Below are 20,542 nucleotides of genomic sequence, written 5' to 3'. Positions count from 1 at the left end.
CCTCAATTCACAATAATACAACAAATAACCACCTCCACCAAAGGTGGATCAAACCAACCAATAACAATTATATTAATACTAAGAGATCAAGCCATCTTACCACCCTTTTCAAAGGCCATAAGCCACAATACTCAATTCCATGCCAATTATACAATATTTATCAAGTTTGATCAACTTACCCTCTTTCCATGGCTATCTTCATCATCCTCATATTCCAACAATTAACAATACAATAACAATGATAATAACAACATTCAACTATACAAGCTAAGCTAAGCATAAGCCAATAATCAATATGAAGACCAATTCACAATTTTGTCCATTCAAGGCTAACAACCCACATCCTTCAATTCACTAACAATTCTTAACAATTCCACATAGATAAATACATATATGAACAGTTCACAACAATCTACACAATAATCGTCCATCAATTACACAAAATCAATACACCCACTTTAGGCCAAATTTAGAGAATTTGAGAAGACATGGGTTCATGGGAATTTCTTTCAAAAAAAACCATTAATAATCATTAATAACCATATAAATCATCATTTAAAACCTTTTTATGCAAGAACCCATGCTAGAATCGAAATAGGTTTTTGTGTGTATTTGAAAAACCTTAAAAACCTTTTGATTGGGTTTCTTGAAAGAAAGAATAATCAAGGATAAGGATCCCCATACCTCTAAGTTGAAAACCCACGAAAATTGGAGAAGAAGCACTCAAAAATCGTCAATCCTAGCTCCAACTCCTCTTCTTCCTTGAGTTAGAGAGAAGTATATGAAAGGAGATGGGTTTCTTTTTAATTCTAAGAGGAGTGGCTTAAATGAAAGGAATTAAGTCATAAAAAGGTCTTATAGTTGCTAGGAAAAGAATAAAATAACATAGGGTCAATTTTGGAAAAGGACTAAGGACCCAGAAAGTCTTAACTTAAAAATTCTACCCCTTCCCGTCTTAGTTCGCCCTTTTTTTTCAGCCTGACAGTGCTTCAATATTTCTGGCATAACTTTTTACTCCAAGGTCGGAATTGGGCAAACTCGGTGGCGTTGGAAAGAGGACTCAAAGACCTTTAATTGGATAGGTAAAGGTCCACCTAATTCATTTTGAGCTAAAAGATATGACCATTTAAAGTTGACCCTTACAACTCACTAGTTCAAATGACTAGTTTCCGAACGTCATGGTCATTTCTCATCATTTCATCAAGTTCTCAACTCCAAACTCACATGTGAGGCTCTAGTTTCACTAGTTCATTTTTAGGGTCGTCACAGGGATGAGTATACTCCATTACTGTCTTCCCTGCATCGTATGAAATATGGAAGGAGGTCCCTATAAAATCCGCTTCCTTATTGCCTTGAAAGACACCTCTTGGAGGGTTCATTCCTCTTTGATGTGCCATAGTTGCAATGAGTGATTCTACCGCCATTATTACATCGCGTTTCCTCGAAAGCCAATGACCTCGTGCTTCTTGGCTAAAACAGCTTGAGAATTAGAACAGTTGGCTACATTTTGGATGTTCGATGATGGAATCATGTTCGAAAGGTATGAAAGCAGCAAAACAAAAGGGGTCGATGGGAAGAAGTTTACTAGAAGTTGAAATGTTTGTCTAGAGAAAAAATGTATGCCAGAGAAGGGTATAAATAGAGGCAGAGAGGTCAGAATCAATAAACAATTTGAACAAAAATCTCTTCTTTACATTCAGAGAAAGAGAGTGGAAGTTGCGGGGAAACAATCAGGGAAGGGACCAAGAAAATGTTCAATTGACTCATCTAAAGAGCGGAAGTTACAGGGAAACAACCAAGGAAGGGGCCAAGAAAATATTCAATTGACTCTTCTAAAGAGCGAAAGTTGCAAGGAAACAATCAAGGAATGGGCCAAGAAAATGTTCAATTGACTCTTCTAAATTTTCTATAGTCAAATATTCAAAATTCAAAATTCAAATTCTCTTTATCAAATTTAAGCAATTCTAGTCTTTTAACAAACCCAAATAATCAAACATCTTTATTTTCAAAATTCAAATCAAATTCTCAATTACATCTGTTAATATAATCAAACGATTCTTATTTTGTAGTAGCCACAAAATACCTGATTGATTATATCTAATAAAATAAAAAATGAATTTTATAATCATCATTATTATTATTATTATTAAATTTAATACTTAAATTTTGTGTGAAGAAAACGAAGTGAGTAGATTTAAAAAAACATAATCATCAATCATCATTATTTGGAACTGCATATGTATGAATAAATATAAAAAAGTATTAAGAAAATAAAAAAAGATAATGAAGTTATACAACATGTAATTATTTTCCTAATGATTTATAATATAATATATTTAATTTTTAGAATGTACACAGATTTATATATTTTCTTAAATATATAAGTAAACAATTTATAAACCTCTTAAAAAAATGTTTATAATTTCGTAACTTAGATAAAAAGAAGTGCATTTTTACTTGTTTTAAAAAACTTTCGAGGGCACCTATGAAAAAATTTGTAAATGCTCAACCTAAAGATAAATTCTTTCACATCTAAATACCATCATACTCAATATTAAAAAAAAAAAAAGTTAAAAAAAATCATCTATTGTCACAATGTAATAATAAAAATTACAAAATTTATTCAATTTGAGAGACTTCAATTTCTTTCATAATCTATTGATCATTTTTTTTTATCTCTGTATAGTACATAAAAAACAACATAATTTTAATAGAATAGGAAAGATAAACATAGAAGCTTCAAAAGGTGATTTTTCCGATAAATACAACAAATAATGTTCAATATTTGACGCACATGATGCACGTTTGATGCACAGGATGCACATGTGACACACAAAATGCACTTGTAATGTACGAAGATGCTCGATCTCTTGCTCTTAAACCAAATAATGGATTAATTATATTATATTTCTTTAAAATTCATATTGAAGAAATTTCGTGCATACACGTTTGTTTTCTCTCATATTTTTTTTAATTTCTTTCACAGTTTAATTTTTTAAAATTTTTTAAAATTTCTTTCATTAATTTTTTCGTTATCCATTTATACGCCAATTGAAATGTGTTTCCAATAATAAGTAGTGCGATTAAAGAGAACCACAGTGTCACAGCAATTTCAATAATCGGACTAAGTTGTTCTATATCATTCTCTGGCATGATGAGGTAAATGGATATGCCATAAGTGATTGCTAACGATGTAATTGTCAACCACATGATAATCATCAAAGCCCACGTGAAAATGTTTTTCCTTAAAGGCAATCCACCTATTAGCAGCAGTATTGTGCTAAGAGAAGCCACTAAGGCTGTAGAGTTGTCATAAATAAAGTATTTATAGGATTTGGGATGAGTATACTCTATTACTGTCTTCCCTTCATCGTATGAAATATGGAAGGAGGTCCCTATAAAATCCGTTTCCTTATTGCCTTGAAAGACACCTCTTGGAGGATTCATTCCTCTTTGATATGCCATAGTTGCAATGAGTGATGCTACCGCCATTATTACATCGCATTTCATTGAAAGCCAATGACCTCGTGCTTCTTGGCTAAAACAGCTTGAGAATTAGAACAGTTGGCTACATTTTGGATGTTCGATGATGGAATCATGTTCGAAAGGTATGAAAGCAGCAAAACAAAAGGGGTCGATCGGAAGAAGTTTACTAGAAGTTGAAATGTTTGTTTAGAGAAAAAATGTATGCCAGAGAAGGGTATAAATAGAGGTAGAGAGGTCAGAATCAATAAACAATTTGAACAAAAATCTCTTCTCTACATTCAAAAAAAGAGAGTGGAAGTTGCAAGGAAACAACCAGGGAAGGGACCAAGAAAATGTTCAATTGACTCATCTAAAGAGCGGAAGTTACAGGGAAACAACCAAGGAAGGGGCCAAGAAAATGTTCAATTGACTCTTCTAAAAAGCGGAAGTTGCAGGGAAACAATCAAGGAATGGGCCAAGAAAATGTTCAATTGACTCTTCTAAATTTCCTGGAGTCAAATATCCTTATTTTTAAAATTCAAATTCTCTTTATCAAATTTAAGCAATAATAGTCTTTTAACAAACCCAAATAATCAAACATCTTTATTTTCAAAATTCAAATCAAATTCTCAATTACATCTGTTAATATAATCAAACGATTCTTATTTTGTAGTAGCCACAAAATACCTGATTGATTATATCTAATAAAATAAAAAATGAATTTTATAATCATCATTATTATTATTATTATTATTATTATTAAATTTAATACTTAAATTTTGTGTGAAGAAAACGAAGTGAGTAGATTTAAAAAAACATAATCATCAATCATCATTATTTGGAACTGCATATGTATGAATAAGTATAAAAAAGTTTTAAGAAAATAAAAAAAGATAATTAAGTTATACAACATGTAATTAATTTCCTAATGATTTAAAATATAATATATTTACTTTTTAGAATGTACACAAATTTATATATTTTCTTAAATAAATAAGTAAAGAATTTATTAACTTCTTAAAAAAGACTTAATAATTTCGTAACTTGAATAAAAAGAAGTGCATTTTTACTTGTTTTTAAAAACTTTCGAGCACCTATGAAAAAAATTGTAAATGCTCAACCTAAAGATAAATTCTTTCACATCTAAATATCATCATACTCAATAAAAAAAATAAGTTAAAAAAATCATCTATTGTCACAATTTTTTTTATATTTGTATAGTACATAAAAAACAACATAAGTTTTAATAGAATAGGAAAGATATACACAGAAGCTTCAAAATATGATTTTTTTCGATAAATACAACAAATAATGTTCAATATGTGACGCACATGATGCACGCTTGACGCACATGATGCACGTGTGATGCACATGTGACACACAAAATGCACTTCTAATGCACGAAGATGCTCGATCGCTTGCTCTTACACCAAATAATGGATTAATTATTTTATCTTTCTTTAAAATTCATATTGAAGAAATTTCGTGCATACACGATTGTTTTATCTCCAATTTTTTTAAATTTCTTTCTCAGTTTAAATTTTTAAATTTTTTAAAGTTCTTTCATTAATTTTTTCGTTATTCATTTATACGCCAATTGAAATTTGTTCCCAATCATAAGTAATGCGATTACAAAACACCACACTACCACAACAATTTCAATAATCGGACTAAGTTGTTCTATATCATTCTCTGGCGTGATGATGTAAATGGATATGCCATAAGTGATTGTTAACGATGTAATTGTCAACCACATTATAATCATCAAACCCCGCGTGAAAATCTTTTTCCTTAAAGGCAATCCACCTATTAGCAGCAGTATTGTGCTAAGAGAAACCACTAAGGCTACAGAGTTTGCATAAATAAAGTATTTATAGGATTTGGGATGAGTATACTTCATTGCTGCCTTCCATGCATCGTATGAAATATGGAAGGAGGTCCCTATAAAATCCTCTTCCTTATTGCCTGGAAAGACACCTCCTGGAGGGTTCATTCCTCCTTGATTTGCCATAGGTGCAATAAGTAATGCTACCACCATTATTGCATCGCGTTTCCTCGAAAGCCAATGACCTCGTGCTTCTTGGCTAAAATAGTTTGAGAATTAGAACAGTTGGCTACATTTTGGATGTTGAATGATGGAATCATGTTCAATGGGTATGAAAGCAACAAAACAAAAGGGGTCGATGAGAAGAGGTGTACTAGGAAGTTGAAATGTTTGTCTAGAGAAAATGTATGCCAGAGAAGGGTATAAATAGAGGCAGAAAGGTCAGAATCAATAAACAATTTGAACAAAAATCTCTTCTATACATTCAGAGAAAGAGAGTGGAAGTTGCAGGGAAAAAACCAGGGAAGGGGCCAAAAAATGTTCAATTGACTCTTCTAAAGAGTGGAAGTTACATGGAAACAACCAAGGAAGGGGCCAAGAAAATGTTCAATTGACTCTTCTAAAGAATGGAAGTTGCAGGGAAACAATCAAGGTTGGAGCCAAGAAACTGTTCAATTGACTCTTCTAAATTTCCTGGAGTCAACTATCCTTATTTTCAAAATTCAAATTATCTTTATCAAATTTAAGCAATTCTAGTCTTTTAACAAACCCAAATAATCAAACATCTTTATTTTCAAAATTCAAATCAAATTCTCAATTACATTTGTTAGTCTAATCAAACGATTCTTATTTTGTAGTAGCAACAAAATACCTGATTGATTATATCTAATAAAATAAAAAATGAATTTTGTTTGAAGAATCGTTATTATTATTATTATTATTATTATTATTATTATTAATACTTAAATTTTGTGTGAAGAAAACGAAGTGAGTAGATTTAAAAAAACATTATCATCAATCATCATTATTTGGAACTGCTTAAGTATGAATAGTATAAAAAAATATTAAGAAAATAAAAAAAGACAATGAAGTTATACACCATGTAATTAATTTCCTAATGATTTATAATATAATATATTTAATTTTTAGAATGTACACAGATTTATATATTTTCTTAAATATATAAGTAAAGATTTTATTAACTTCTTAAAAAAATGTTTATAATTTCGTAACTTAGATAAAAACAAGTGCATATTTACTTGTTTTTAAAAACTTTCGAGAGCACCTATGAAAAAATTTGTAGATGATCAACCTAAAGATAAATTCTTTCACATCTAAATATCATCATACTCAATATTTTTTTAAAAAAAAAGTTAAAAAAATCATCTACTGTCACAATGTAATAAAAAAGTTTACAAAATTTATTCAATTTGAGAGACTTCAATTTCTTTCATAATCTATTGATCATTTTTTTTTTATCTCTGTATAGTACATAAAAAACAACATAATTTTTAATAGAATAGAAAAGATAAACATAGAAGCTTCAAAAAGTATTTTTTCCGATAAATACAACAAATAATGTTCAATATTTGATGCACATGATGCACGTTCGATGCACCGGATGCACATGTGATGCACATGTAACACACAAAATGCACTTGTAATGCACGAAGATGCTCGATCTCTTGCTCTTAAAGCAAATAATGGATTAATTATTTTATTTATCTTTAAAATTCATATTGAAGAAATTTCGTGCATACACGTTTGTTTTCTCTCAATTTATTTTAAATTTCTTTCACAGTTAATTTTTTTTAATTCTTTTTAATTTCATTCATTAATTTTTTCGTTATCCATTTGTATGCCAATTGAAATGTGTTTCCAATCATAAGTAATGCGATTACAAAGCACCACAGTGCCACAACAATTTCAATAATCGGACTAAGTTGTTCTATATCATTCTCTGGCGTGATGATTTAAATGGATATGCCATTAGTGATTGCTAACGATGTAATTGTCAACCACATGATATTAATCAAAGCCCACATGAAAATCTTTTTCCTTAAAGGCAATCCACCTATTAGCAGCAGTATTGTGCTAAGAGAAGCTACTAAGGCTTTAGAGTTGTCATAAATAAAGTATTTATAAGATTTGGGATGAGTATACTCCATTACTGCCTTCCCTGCATCGTATGAAATATAGGAGGAGGTCCATATAAAATCCGCTTCCTTATTGCCTGGAAAGTCACCTCCTGGAGGGTTCATTCCTCCTTGATTTGCCATAGTTGCAATGAGTAATGCTACCACCATTATTGCATCGCGTTTCCTCGAAAGCCAATGACCTCATTCTTCTTGGCTAAAACAGCTTGAGAATTAGAACAGTTGGAAACATTTTGGATGTTGGATGATGGAATCATGTTCTATGGGTATGAAAGCAACAAAACAAAAGGGGTCGATGGGAAGAGGTGTACTAGGAAGTTGAAATGTTTGGCTATATAAAATGTATGCCCGAAGGGTATAAATAGAGGCAGAGAGGTCAGAATCAATAAACGATTTGAACAAAAATCTCCTCTCTACTTTCAGAGAAAGAGAGTGGAAGTTGCAGGGAAACAACTAGAGAATGGGCCAAGAAAATCTTCAATTGACTCTTCTAAAGTACATAAAAAACAACATAATTTTTAATAGAATATGAAAGATAAACATAGAAGCTTCAAAAAGTGTTTTTTCTTCGATAAATACAATAAATAATGTTCAATATGTGACGCACATGATGCACGTTTGACGCACAGGATGCACCTGTGATGCACATGTGACACATAAAATGCACTTGTAATGCACGAAGATGCTCGATCTCTTGTTCTTAAACCAAATAATGAATTAATTATTTCTTTTTTCTTTAAAATTCATATTGAAGAAACTTCGTGCTTACAAGTTAGTTTTCTCTCCTATTTTTTTTAATTTCTTTCTCAGTTTGAAATTTTTAATTTTTTTCTTACATTAATTTCTTATCTTTTCACTTTTAATTAGAAAAAATTGTGTATTTTTTAAAAAAATAATTAAAAAATATCCTTTAATTTTAACATTTTATTTTTTTTATTTTCATTTTCTCCACTTATTTTGATATCCGTTTGAAATTAATTTATTTTAAATACAAGATATTTTGGAATTAAATTTGAAATCAAATTAAAACGAAAGATAAAGAAAATAAATATGTTTTTAAGAAAAATAAAAATTTAAGTGTGTCTATGAAATTTCGAACATAATCTAAAATACTTGCGCCTTATTCCTTTAATTTTTAAAGCAAAGTTGGGGAATTGTTTGAAATGTAATGCAAACTCAAGCTTCTAGATGTTCTATTTTTGGTATTGTACAACCTAATGACCACTTTGGTTAATGTCTAAAATGTAAAGAAAAATAGAGTGGATGACAAACAAAAACACGAAGAGAAAAAATAAAAATGTAAAAATATTTTCCTCCCTCTTTTTTGAATTGAAAAAAGAAAATGAAAGTAAGACTGTGACAACACGAAATCAATTTCTTCAAACTTTTTAATTGAGATTGAAAAGTCAAATGATACTAAAGTTCATCTAAAACATCAACTCTCAATCATATTGCTTGACGAGCCATGGATTATACTTGCAAGAAATAGAAATAGTATATAAATAACACTAACACATCAACCTTAATAAGCTTACTACTTTACTATTATTATAATTAAAACAATATATCCCTCTCCATCTGTCGCATTCAACATCTTATCATCTGATATCATGTCCATCAACAAATTGAGAGCCTCCAGCTGATTGTTATGTTTCACACACAAATGCAAAACATTTTCAACACGATCAGTCATATGCACTGCTGCAATAGAACTCGCTCGAACAATTCCTTAATAACCTCAACTTGGCCTTTGATTATTGCAAGATGTAGAGGACTTCTACCTTCGTGATCACGAGACAGACACATTTCAGGATTCACTACTAACAACTCCTTAACAATTTCTAAGTACCCTTTGATTGAAGCATGTGAATGGCATAGGATTTTCGGAAATCCAGTTCAGTAGCAAGCAGGGAATTTCGAATTTGTTAGAGTTTTTTCACAGGAACGAGAATGTGTACCTGTTAACAACAACGGAATGATAATGAAGTCTTCTGAAAGGTTGCTCCAAGTCCAACTTTGAGTCTCAAGAAATCAAAGCTATGTTTTCACAAACTAAATGTCACTTTGTTTTGTTAATATCAGTGAAGAAGATAGAAATTTCTTCTTCTTTTTTCCTTTATTTTTCTGTTTTGTGTTCTTTACCCTCATTCTCTGAAAAGCGTTCAACCCATATTTTGAAAGGGAAAAACAGTATACGTTAGAACAGTTTGTAACTGTTCCCACTCTTTTTCAAATTGATACTTATCTTCATTTCAGAAAAGAAAAACCGAGTCGGGTCATATTGGATCGGGTCGGGTCAATCCACATAGGCAACCCACAACCCAAAACTTACATCTCTCACTTCGCACATGGTGGGCAAGACCCAAATAAATATGATATCAACTAAACACACAATTCATACGACAAATAGTTCGTGCGACTTGTGAGTACCAAGGCTTACCTTCAAGATTTTTACAAGCCCTACATAGGAATTCAATCACATGTGGAAAGAATTCACTATTAATCTTAAGGATATTATTACTCACAATACCTCAGACATCGTTCACTACTTCAGTAGTTACTTGTTCATTCCCTCAGCCTCTTAAAGAGGTTAACTCGAGTTCATGTTTAATACACACAATTACACTCAATACCAATATGGTTTGTGCAATAGACAACTTGTGTATATAAGTTTTTTATTCATTTAATTGTCTTTCCTTTCTACTCGAATCTATCTGCTCCTATTCAACTGCATTTCTAGACATGCACTGCATTTCTGAATCATTCATGGCTATTAGTAACACGCTAAACTAGCAACATCGATTGAAACTTCAAGAAACAACAAAAGGTCAAAGGGTATTTTATTGAAAAGTCATTTTAACTTTTCTGGGTCTCACACAATGAAGAAACAAATAATATTCTTTCATTGACCCATTAATCGCTTGACACAGTGGTATGAAACACGTGTTACAATGCTTTCACCTTATATCAATGTATGTGTCTCATTCTTCCGATTATCCAACATCATATAGATCTTGGTCTAAACACCTACAAATGCTTAACCCTAGTTCTCTCTTCAGTGATACCTAAATTTATTTTCTTAGATTTTCATTTTTCTTGCCCATAAAACAAGTCATAATATGGTGGTAAAATTCATCTCTTCACGTTTCTCGATGTAAGAGGTGATTGTTCATGTGAGAGAGCCAATCTTGCGACTTGTTTGACACACTTTATTTCTTACAAAATGTCACATGCATTTTACATTTGAACATAAATTCAATAGGATTATATAGAAGAGAATATTACAACAAACAAGTTATCTTACAATACTAAAATATCATCCAATTCTAAGCAAACCTAGACCTTAACATGTTTTTCAAACAAGTCTTTAGATATGGCCTTCGTAAAAAGATTAACTATCATTTCACGTGTTGGAATGTATTGCAGAGTTATTTCTCCACTTGCCACTACGTCTCTCACAAAGTTATACTTGATGTCCATGTGTTTGGTCTTGCTGTGATACTTAGGATCCTTCGTGTACGCGATAGCCGCTTGACTATCACAATATAGAATCATGGGACCCTTAGAGTTCTTTGCAATATTCAAATGCTCAAAGATTCTCTTTAACCAAATAGCTTCTTGTACTGCAGATGCACAAGCCACAAATTCAGATTCCATGGTTGAAAGAGTTGTGCAAGTTTTCTTCTTACTTTTCTATGAAATAGCACCACCATTTAGTAAGAAAGCATAACCGGATGTTGATTTTCTATCATCCCGGTCACCAGCCCAATCAGCATCTGTATAACCTTTTATGAATAAATCAGATCCATTATAACACAATGTATGATCTGCAGTTCCCTTCAGGTATCAGAATATTCTTTTTACTGCTTTCCAATTATCTCTTCCAGGATTGGATTGATACCTGCTAACTATACTCATGGCATCACAAATGTCTGGGTGAGTACGCATCATTGTATACATCAAACTCCCGACAACACTAGAATAAGGAACTCAAGACATGTTTTCCTTTGTTTTTTCAGTCTTTGGACACATTTCAAGGCTTAAAGTTTCACCCCTTGCTACAGAGTATCCATGGATTTGCAACTATTCATTCGAAAACGTTCCAATATTTTCTTTATATAAGTTACATGAGATAAACTCAAAAAATTCTTGGAACGATCTCTTTGGATCTTAACACCCAATATAGAATCCGCGTCACCCATATCTTTCATATCAAATGATTTTGAAAGCCATGACTTGACAGTTTTCACATACTCCAAATTATTTCCAGCTAACAAAATATCATCTACTTAAAGAGAAAGAATTACAAAATTTCCATTGGACTTTTTCACATAGATGCAATGGTCTTCATCGATCATGGTGAAATCAAATGACATCACCTCCTTATGAAATCTCAGATACCACTGCCTTGAAGATTGCTTTAGTCCATAAATTGATCTTTTCAATTTACATACTTTCTTTTCTTGACCTATAACAACGAAACCTACTGGTTGTTCCATGCAGATTTCCTCGTTCAATTCTCCATTGAGAAAAGCAGTCTTCACATCCATTTGGTGTAATTCTATATCTAAATGTGCAACAATAGCTAAAAGTAATCGTATGGATGTAAACTTCACAACTGGTGAAAAAGTTTCCTCATAGTCTGCTCCAACTTCTTGAGTAAAACCTTTTGCCACCAATCGTGCTTTGTGTCTTTCTATTGACCCATCCAATTTACGTTTAACTTTAAGAATCTATTTATTCCCAATAGCTTTACGTTCCTTAGGAAGGTCAACTAGATCCCAGACTTTGTTGGTTTTCATGGACTCTAATTCTTTTTTCATCATTTTTAACCATTAATCCCTTTCAAGGCTCAATAAGGCCTCTGTTACAGAATTAAGTTCATCCGATTCTGTAGGAGATACCAAGAAAACATAATCCTCAATCTCATAAGATCATTTAGGTACACCTTTTCTTGTACTCTTACATATTTGAAGTTTAGATTCCTTTATAGGATTTTGGGATTCATAACTCCCACTTGGACCAGGAATCATTTCTTGATCCATTGAATTATCAAGTATGTTTGACAACATTATCTAATCTTTTGAATTCAACATTTCGTAAAGAGACTCAACTTCATCTATTTCATCCTTTTTGGGAAAATCATTTTCCAAAAATCTGACATCTTGTGATACAATTTCAGTAACACTTCCATCCTCTAGTTCATAGATGAACACATACCCTTTGGAGCGTTCAGAGTACCTTACAAAGATATATTTCTTTCCTTTTGGACTTAGTTTACCAAACTCACCAAAACGATCTTTAATGTATGTTGTACAACCCCACGGTCGTAGATTATTCATGTTTGTTTTATGACCATTCCAAAGTTCATAAGGAGTGGAAGACAATGATTTAGAAGGCACTTTGTTCAATATGTAAGCCACAGTAAAAAATGCAACTCCCCAGAAAGAGATAGACAATTTTGCCTACACCATCATTGATCTTGTCATGTCTAATAATGTTTTATTCCTTCTTTCAGCTACACCATTTTGCTGAGGTGTATAAGGAGTAGTTATTTGTCTAATAATACCCTTTTCATTACATAATTCTTCAAATTGTTTTGACAAATATTCACGTCCTCGATCGGTTCTTAAAGCTTTTATGCTTTTATTTAATTGATTTTAAACTTCATTCATATATCTTTTAAAACACTCAAGTGCTTCCGATTTATGAGAAATCAAATAGACATAACCAAAGCGCATAAAATCATCAATAAATGTAATGAAGTATGTAGCACCAAACCTTGCCCTTACATTCATTGGACCATAAATATCATAATGAATTAATTGAAGTGGGAACTCAACTCTCTTAGCCTTCCCAAATGGTTTACACGTAATCTTTTCGGCAAGACAATTTTCACAAGTTGGCATTTCAATTTTAGTGAAAGAACCTAAATTTCCTTCTTTTGCCAACCTATTCATTTGATCTTGCCCTATGTGAACTAATCTTGCATGCCATGTAATAACATCAATATCATTGTTACTTGAATAACATACCATTACACAACGATCAACATAATAGTCATAAGTTAAAGGATTATAATTTAAAACAATCATAACGTAGTCCAAAACCATATAAAACATTATCTAGAGTTATTCTAACACCATCACGACTAAAAACCAAATCAAAACCAACGTCTAAAAGAACAGACACATATACTAAGTTTTGTCGAATCTCTGGAGCATATAGGATGTCATGCAACATCAAAGAATGGCCACCATGCAAGTCCACTTTGCAAGTGCCTATACCTTTGACTTCAAGCCTAGCATTATTCCCTATGTAGATCCACCTTGATTTAGATGAAACTTGACAAAACTCCACAAATGCCTCTCTATCTCGACTGACGTGGTCGGTAGATCTTGAGTCTACAATCCACATAGGATAAGATTTAGCTAGTAAAGAAGTGCTAGTGTAACATCTTGCTAATTGAAAGAACTAGAAAGAGTTAGAATTGGAAATAGTCATTTTAGGAAAGAATGAAAAAGCTGGAAATTTGTTAAGTTATGTTAAGTTTAGGTTTTTGGTCAACTTCAAACAACAATAAATCCTAGCTCAGGATGAGTTAGGTGTGCTTCAAGATACCGTAGGAAATATCTTGGAATTATATTTCCAATGCCGCCTAGCTTGCGCTATTCCGAGTTTGTATGAGTAAGATATGCCCATTGGAAGTTAGGCTATTCAAATAAGGAAAGTGTAATCCGGATTTTGGAAGGTTTGGTCTTTTCCTTACCAAATTACCTTATTTCGTTTATAAGAGTTTAATTGGGGTCTAAACTGAACTTTTTCAGTTTACGCTTTTGAAAACTGTGTTAGGGTTTTGAGAGAAGAGAAAAGAGGAGAAAGAGCAAGAATCGTCAAGTTCTTCAAGAATCACTTGTGGATTTCGTCAAGGGGTGATCCCTATGAGGTATGTAAGATCACATAGCATTGGTTTAGCTCACCCACATGCCAATCATGATTCAATTCAACGAATTATATTGATTTGAAAGTAAATCTTATGAATTCTTGATGAAATTCGTTTGAAATCTTGTGGGTTCTTGTCGTTGAAGTTTCTTGAGTTTGATTCATGATTTTAGGTGTGATTTCGAGTAGAATATGATGTATTTTGAGGGTATAGTTGATTCTAAGTGTTTGGGGAAAGAACCAAGTTGAAATAGGGGTTTAGAGATGAAAAATGAAGAAGAAAAGTTGGAACCCACCTGGGTAGGGGCCTAGGGCACCGCCCCAGCAAAAGCGCCCCAAAAGGGGCTCTGATATTTGGGCTCTGGGGTGCCGCTCCAGCCAGAGTACCCCAGCCCAACCCCTGAAGTTTTGCCTCTGGCGCCCCACGTCGCTCAGAGAGCTAGGGACGCCAGGTTTCCCACATTTTCCCCCTTCTTTCCGTACTAGTTCCTTAGCAACGTACCTATGTTTTCTAGTTGATTCCAACACTCTAAGGTACGTCTAAACATCATAAAATCATCCATAAACATGAGATCATGAACCTTGAATCCATAATTCATTTCAAGGAAAGTTAAGAGTAAAGCCAAGAGGTTAAGAGTTAAGTCAAGAGAAGTTCATAAAGTTTTCCAAAAGTCTTTCACAAACATTTTAACTTTGTTTTAAAACTTAAGCTTTGAGTTGAGTAAATAGTAAGAGTAAAGTTCAATTCTTCAAATATTATACGGGAACTAAGTATTCCCAAGAGTTAAAATGTTTTCACATTTGAGAAAGAAAGGAAATACTGATTTCAAAGAGAGTTTTTAAGCTATGTTTTGAGTAACTATCTCAAATCAAGAAAAAGTTTTGTTTTTACAAACACATGAGCTAAGTATATTTTTGGGAGTAGTATTGAACACCGATATGGGTACGCGAGTTCTTATGATGCAGACACAGGTAACCAGGATCAACATCCAGCGCCTCGTTGATCTAGTTGAGCACTTCTGTTGGTGAGCCTCATTTCTTTCTGGAGGGCTCCTTTTATCATTTGCTTTAGTATTTTAGTTATTAGGATGATCGGTGTCTTGTCCCAACATCCCTCCTTATTTTAGAAGCTTCATAGACAGTCAGTAGTTCAATTGTCTTTACATTGTTATTTCTTATATATTAAGACTTGAGTTGCTATTTTGCTAAGTTGAATGTTTTATCATTAAAACATTCAAAGTTATCTTTTAAACAGTTGAGTAAAGTGCATTTAAATCCTTGTATTAATGCTTTAAGTCTTCCACTGAGTAGTTAGCCAGGCCAAGGGTTCGCTTGGGGCCAGCAATAGTTCTCGAGTGTCAGCCACTTCTAGGGTGTAGGCTCGAGGCATGACAACTAAAAACATATGTAGCACTTAGAGATGCATTTAGAAATGCTACGTTGGGTTTGGTACATTTATGAGCAAAATGCCCCAATATTTGGCAATTGTAGCACTTCATTTTACTCTTGTCTCTCTTCTTGAAACACCATTTTTTTTCGTTTCTTAGAGTTTGGCTTCTTCTTTTTCTTAGAGGGTCCTTCTTCAGTCTCTTTGTCTTTCCCATTTCTTTTCCACTTTTTCTTGCGCTTGAAGCCTGAAGATTTTGTACCACTTGAATCTACCACTAAGGCATTAGAAGCAGTTGTAGTAGCACCAAGGCGCTTATCTTCAAGTTCAACATGGCGTGCAACATCATAAAAAGTTTTGATGCTATCATTATGGGTCAAGTTAACATTCAAATGTTCCTAATTATTGCGAAGAGACCAAATCACTACCTGAACTTGTTGCTCATTTGAAAGAACATGACTAGCACTCTTGAGTTGAGCTGTCATGTTTGACATCACCCTAAGGTGTTGTTTCATATTTTGATCATGACGTTTTTTGTAAGTGTCAAATTTTATAGTCAACTGTCGGAGGCGGGTTACATACGTACCCTCATATGTTCCTAGCAGATGTACCCACATAGCATGAGCAGTACAGAATTCCTCACATTCATGTATGAGGTCATCAACTACATAACTAACTATTATTCCACGTGCAGTGGAGTTAGCCTTTTCCCAAACTTTGTAAGCTCCAAGATCCTTTTTGTGTTGTGCAGTATTACCCTCTTCTGGTTGGTTCAAAACATGATTTATACCTTCCAGAGCATTTTGCTCTTCCAGTACATACCATATTTTATGACTCCAGATGTCATAATTGTCACCGTTAAATTTCTCACCTTTGTTTGAGTCAGCAATGATACTTTTTTATGCCATGTCTGTTTTGAGATATAATCAGGTAAGAATTCTAAATCAATTTTGCATGTGACATACACATTCAAGCAAATTAATTCTCATAAAGGTTTCATATTTACTGTAAAATCGAAAAGACACGTAAGCATCCAATCATCATCTACAAATTAAATATTTAATCAAAATTTGACATTAATTTCTTCATGTGTATCCTAATATATTTTACGCCATAATTGCAAGGATTTACATATCTAACAATTAAGATCATATGATAATGCATAAAAGAATAACAACACACCTATCCAGAATAGGATAAAACACATATTTTCATATTAAAACATAATCAAAGGTGTTCATTACATAATATGCAAAATCAAAACAAATACCGGTATAGTAGACTAGGATTCTATGTGATCATGTTGGTCATCTAGCATCAAGATTTACTGTGAACCTCCATAATGGTTCGTTAGGACCAAAATCACAATAGATATCTGCTAGTTCCTTCTGCCAATAATCTTATAAGGAATTATACAGAATACCTAATCCAAAGTAGTCCTCAACATAGATGTAATAGTCATAAATTTGATTAATTTTAATCCAAAAATTTTCAAGGAAATCAGGTAATTGGTCAGACAAGTCCATTTTGATATTTTTGAACTCTTTAAATAATCTTTTTCCTTCTCTTTTACATGTTCTTTTATCTCTGTTCAGATTTTGCAGTATCCTTTAGTCATTTCTTATGACTTCTGACTCTGAATTTGAATCATTTTTTATTTTGATCCTTTTGTGTCGCATCCTTCTACCATTTCTTTTTGCTCCTCTATTAATATCACTCCCACTTGGAGCAATTTGAGCATGTTCCCGTTCAGCCATATCTGAAATGGAAACAAAAAATCAGAAATATGGTTAAAGACCATTTAATGCGACAACACATGTCACAAATTCCTGGTAGAAGGAAAAAAGATTTATATATACATATAAAAGAGATTAATCCTATGAGAATTATTACAAGACCAATTTAATTATTTTTCAAAACCATAATATATTTCCACATATGTGAACATATGGTTATTTATAAAGCACCAACCCTTTTTAGAACTATATTAATCCCTTTAAATAATAATAATAATTATTTAAAAAATAATAACTAAATCCTATGTTGACTCATTCAACAAACAAAAATTAGAGAGTACTACTACTTTTTCAGAACAAGTACAACAAAATCAATTAAATAATAATAATAAAATTTCATACTAACTCATTCAACAAATAATAATAATTTGATTCTATTGTACTTGTTATTAGAGAGTACTACAAGAGTACTACTACTTTTCAGAGCAAGTACAACAAAATTAATTAAATAATAATAATAAAATTTCATGTTGATTCATTCAACAAAACGAAAAAAAAAGAGTACTACTTCTTTCTCATAACAAGTACAACATAATCAATTTTTTTTTATAATGTCCCTACATGTTTCTTCCTCTTTTTTTCTTAAAAAAAAAAAGGAAGAGTTGTACTACTATAGTACTACAAGCCAAAAAAATAATAAAGGAGAATTCTGATTGGTAAATGATAACCTTTTTATTTATTTATTTATAGTGACTTCTTTCTTTTTAGCAAAGTCATTCTAATTTATATCCCGTAGAAATTAGGCTATTTCTATTACTTCTTCTTCTTCACAATATCTGTTCATTCTTATGAACAAAAAATTTACCATATTTTCTTCACGTTCAAACAACCAATTTATAACAACAAATTTGATTCCCAAAAAATTGAAGGAGTATTAGATCTACATTAGATACTAACACTTTCAAACAGCAAACATGTGCGTTCAAGCCGTGAACAATTATATTATTTGAATATAATGCAATTAACTAGGCTCTGATACCATTATAAGAGTTTTGTAATAGGAACGAGAATGTGTACTTGTTAACAACAGCAGAATGATAATGAAGTCTTGTGAAAGTTTGCTCCAAGTCCAACTTTGAGTCTCAAGGAATCAAAGTCATGTTTCCACAAACTGAATGTCACTTAGTTTTGTTAATATCACTGAAGAAGATAGAAATTTCTTCTTTTTTCTTCCTTTATTTTTCTGTTTTGTGTTCTTCACCCTCATTCTGTGAAAAGCATTCAACCCCTATTTTATAAGGGAAAAACAGTATACGTTGGAATAGTTACAAAGTAATTGTTCCCACTCCTTTCCAAATTGATACTTATCTTCTTTTCAGAAAAGAAAATTTGGGCCGGGTCATATCGGATTGGGTCGGGTTGATCCACATAGGCGACCCACAACCCAAAACTTACAGAATCAAAATGAAATTCACAAACGCAATGTGTCCCCGCATTGATGATATGTGTAAAGGAGATTCATTAAAGTATGTTAAGGTAAGTCTATCAAGAATCAAAGCATCTTGTTGAAGTAATTTAAAATTATTACATCTCCTTCGGCTGCAGCTTCGTAGAGTCTCTTCTCAATTTCCATCTCCTTTAAAAAAAAAATCTTCTAATCTTTGGGTTTGTTGCCTACAACTTTGCAAATGAAATTATTTAATTAATTGTAGATAAATGTTGTTTAAATTTGTTGGACGTTTCTTTTGAGCTAAGTCAATTAATTGACTAAGAAGAAGGAAGATGAAAGCAACAACAGAGAAAGGATTGATGTGAAGATGTGTAGAAGTGGAAAGGTTTGTCTCGACACTAGAGAAATTGAATGGTAGATAACGGTCATAAAAAGACGCAGATAGGTCAGAAAAAAGAAGACTTTGAACAAAAATTTCTCGTCTACTTTCATAGAAAGAGAGAGAAAGTTGAAGGGACCATTCATAGAAGCATTCAGAGGTGTGACATTTGCTTTATTTAATTTTGGAAAAAGGGCTGAACTTTCTTATTTAGGAGTCATTTGGTGCATAGCATTTTCATGCCATTTGGTGATATTTGTCATACATGTGATTATATACCATGAGATTAATTAATATAAAAACAAAAAATACACCTCAAATTATTTTAATCATTTTATTTATTTTCTTGATTTTATATTTAATATTTGTACTAGTATTTTATTCAAATAAATTAGAATATATATATATATATATATATATATATATATATATATATCATTTCGTGGAACAACAAGCATACGTTTAAGTTGCATGATTGTCAGTGTAAAACATCGTTAATGTATTTCATCGACCATTTCTACAAACATATCTTTGATTAAATTTAATCTTAATTTTATTTAATAACATAGTCAGATCCATCTGTAAACAATCTAGACACAACATAAACGAATAGATATTCTTCCTTCTTAAAAAAATAGATGAAGGGTGCCCGTGCGAGGCACAAGCATATTATCGACATAAGTTTACTTGCAATTGGAGTTGGTATAACTAATAGAGCTTCCAATAATCCTCCTCATTGTTCAATTCATGACTTTGCTATTAGCTGGATAGACCAGTTTAATGCTTTGATATGATTTTGTTGTCTTGCATGTAGGAGTTGAAGCTATAGATTTTGTAAAAGCTAGCGACAATGAGTTGTCAGACCTTGTATTTGCAATAACAACTCGTCCTAGATTCAAGTAAATTTGTTGGACATTTCTTTCTAGCAAAGTCAATTAATTTACTAAGAATATGGATTGATGTGAAGAGTTGTTGAAGTAAATAGACGCAGACAGAGAAGGGTAATAAATAGACGTCTCTGGACTCTGGAGAATTTGAATGCCAGAGAAGGGTAATAAATAGACGCGTCAGAAAAAATGATACTTTGAACAAAAATCTTATGTCTACTTTCAGAGAAAGAGAGGAAATTGAAGGAAACATTCATAGAAGCATTCAGATGTGTGACATTTGCTTTATTTAATTTTGGAAAAATGAACTGAACT

At 32.1% G+C, this 20,542-nt stretch overlaps 1 pseudogene; it reads right to left on the bottom strand.

Moving 5' to 3' along the window:
- Positions 1-912: 912 nt before the first annotated feature.
- Positions 913-19,144, bottom strand: LOC125843010 (ankyrin repeat-containing protein ITN1-like; annotated as a pseudogene).
- Positions 19,145-20,542: the final 1,398 nt, after the last annotated feature.

The sequence above is a fragment of the Solanum stenotomum genome, chromosome 10 (genome assembly GCF_019186545.1).
Source record: "Solanum stenotomum isolate F172 chromosome 10, ASM1918654v1, whole genome shotgun sequence".
In the NCBI taxonomy this organism is placed as follows: Eukaryota; Viridiplantae; Streptophyta; class Magnoliopsida; order Solanales; family Solanaceae; genus Solanum; species Solanum stenotomum.
Note: the sequence above shows the minus strand (reverse complement) of the source record. Positions and strands in the feature narration are given on the sequence as shown.